Consider the following 2,761-nt stretch of genomic DNA (forward strand, 5'->3'; position numbering starts at 1 on the left):
CTGACAATACAGTTTGAAATGATACTACACCCATAAGTATTATGGGATAACTATAGTATTTATCTGTACCAAACCGTTGTCCCCACAATATAAAATAGCATGCTTTTACTTAGTGTCGTTTTTAAGAATTATAAAAAAAAATACTCTCCTTGTTTTGGCTTGCAAATCACTAATAGTTTAAACATTTCCATGCCGAGGGTATGAAAAGCTCTGCCCCATTACTTACCGGCTGTTGAACTTGCTGTAATTAATCACAGGACCACTACTTTAAGATTTCAACCCAAATGCATAATTTTATTTATATAGAGCCAACCCACGTAGGCAGCTCTTTACCACATTACAATAGAAGGCAAATAAATGACAAACAATAGGAATAAATGGCAACAGGTAAACGCAACCTAAACCTTGCGTTTGCCAAACGCATCCTAAACCTTTCCCCTTTTAATTGTAGGTATTTGTTTTATCTTTGTCTTCCTCGCCAGCATGGAACCGCAGAAGTCACAGGAGTGTGGGATGCCACCGTGTTTACCAGGAGCTATGACCTCTCCCCTCCCTGCACTAGATTACACGCCCTCTACCCCTGCACCGGCCAGCAAGCAGGAAGACAACACCAACACCCTCCTCCCCCTCCCAAGCGGGACTGTCAGTGGAACAGGGCGGGAGTTCTCGCGAGATCTAGCGGGCGGGGCGGCTCGCGCGCGGGGCTGGAGACGCGGTGTGGAGCGCGAAGCGGCCTCGGAGCTGCGAAGGGGGAAGAGAGCGCGAGCCTCCGGGTTGTACCCAGCGACCGTTATCTGCGGGTGAGAGGGAGCGGCGGCGGTGGTGGAGGAAGCGGCGGTGGTGGAGGAGGCAGCGGTGTGTCCCCCCCACCCACTCAGACGGGAGAGACCGGGATAAGGAGGCGGGTGTGGGCTGCGGGTCCAGCCCTCCGACTCTACGTGTGTGGACAACCCCCTCTACAAACAAGGTCCTGAAGTGAAGGTGTAGCAGCGCCCCGGCTGCCCGTGCCACGCACAGCGCCATCTTACCCGTGCCCGCCCTTCTCCAGGGCAGGAGGAGGCCGGGGCTCGGTCAGCCGGCCACCCCCGCCCCTCTCTCTCTCCTCTCCATTATCTCCGCCCTGGGCCGGCCTGTGTTTCCGGTGCTCGGAGAGCCCTCTCCCCCGCCCCTCCTCCAACGCGTCTCAGGATCTCTCGCCCGAGCCGCCGCGAGAAGCAGGTAAAAGCCCTGGCACCGGGGTGGGAAAGGAGGGGACGGGGGTGATTCACGTGTATAATCCGGGGCTCTGAGTGAGCTGGAGTTACAGGGGGTGCTGCGGTGTCCTGACCCGCCCTGGCACAGTGACACATGATGTGTTATTATTCCCGGGCCCTGCTCTCGCCCTGAGAGGTCAGGGAAGAGGCCTTGTCTTCCTGTAGTGGAGCCTGGTGTAAACATGGGGTGTGGAGCAAGTGGGCAGGGGGGCATCTTCTCAACTAACCTAGGCCTCACTTCTATATAAAGAGGTGGCACGTTTTCTGACATCCGTGTATTTCCAATAGACACACGTTGTGCGGACAGACAGACCTTAATCATGTATGTCCATGTGAGTGTCCTAGAAACAATATTGCGTTGTGATATATAATGTAGCAGATCTCACAATCTCCAGCACCCAGTTCAGCAGTAGGAGAGTGTTATTACATGGTTTATACGAATACGTTATTTGCCTGTATTATGGTTACAAGACGCAGAGGAGATATGTGAAGTGGGGTTACAGGTCTAGCTGGTCCTGAGAAAAAGTGTGTAAGGCCTATTATAGGGGCATGCATTGTAGGCCCCTCGGAAACAATAGGATTACACATTGTTCCTCTGGCATTGGTAGGTTAAACATTGCTTACCAATGTGTTGTATGTTCCTCTGGCAAGTGTGGGGTTAAGAAATGCTAAGCAATGTGTTGTGGGCCTTGTTTGTATTGTTAGTGTTAGGCATTGCTTAGCAATGTGTTCAAGGATCCTCTGGCAATTATATGGTTAGGCATTGCATAGCAATGTGTTGCAGGCCTCTCTGGCAAGTGGTAGGGTTAACTGCTAAAATCAGCCCTGACCAGGAATGTTTCCTGTCTCCCTTCTGCTCTCTCTCTTTTTCTGTTTGTATCCCAGTGCTGCAATGCTGCAGATCTCCACTATCCTCCCCTGACAAACACAGCCTGGATGTGTGTTTGTTACTGTAAATGTTATTGAAGGGGAGGAGGGCAGGCCCAGGCAAGCGGAAGGAGCTTAGAGGAAGGTTGGTGGCTCCACATACTAAAATGTACTATCAAAGAATAGGATTTTCATTGTCTTTATCCGTAGTGGCTTCCAAATCCCACATAATGCGTGAGTGTGTGTTGTGTGCAAACATAGACATGAGGTTTCAACACGGGTGAATGTTTTATGATATGTGGATGTTATCAGTCTGTTTTCAGCGTGTAATGATGCTAGTAGGACTCCCTCGATGTGTTTGCTCAGATCCTTTGTTGAGATCAGTGTTATAGTCTTGCCAACTACTGCTGTAAACATGTTGGGCACAATTGTCGCTTTGAGTGGTATGAGTTTTTTACAGTAGAAATCACCCATTTATAAGAAGGTTGACCTGTGACAGTGTCTTTGTCTCCCGGGTTTCTTTTTTGTTGTACTGTATGTATGTATCCTGTCTTACAGTATTTGCACAGAAAGACACCCTGGATCTATTTGCACATGGTCTATGATGACAGCATAGCATTTCTAAAGGGTTTAAGGTATTT

At 49.7% G+C, this 2,761-nt stretch overlaps 1 protein-coding gene across 6 annotated transcripts in view; it reads left to right on the plus strand.

Moving 5' to 3' along the window:
* Positions 1-635: 635 nt before the first annotated feature.
* Positions 636-2,761, plus strand: part of TAOK1 (TAO kinase 1) — a 108,167-nt gene continuing 106,041 nt past the window's right edge. For 3 of the 6 annotated variants that reach the window (XM_075594192.1, XM_075594194.1, XM_075594193.1), the window contains exons 1-2: positions 636-1,218; positions 2,139-2,265. The gene's annotated coding sequence lies outside the window, so the exon portion shown is untranslated. The remainder of the gene's footprint in view (positions 1,219-2,138; positions 2,266-2,761) is intronic. The other 3 variants (XM_075594196.1, XM_075594191.1, XM_075594197.1) reach the window with 1 other exon arrangement.

This window comes from Ascaphus truei, chromosome 3 (assembly GCF_040206685.1).
Source record: "Ascaphus truei isolate aAscTru1 chromosome 3, aAscTru1.hap1, whole genome shotgun sequence".
In the NCBI taxonomy this organism is placed as follows: Eukaryota; Metazoa; Chordata; class Amphibia; order Anura; family Ascaphidae; genus Ascaphus; species Ascaphus truei.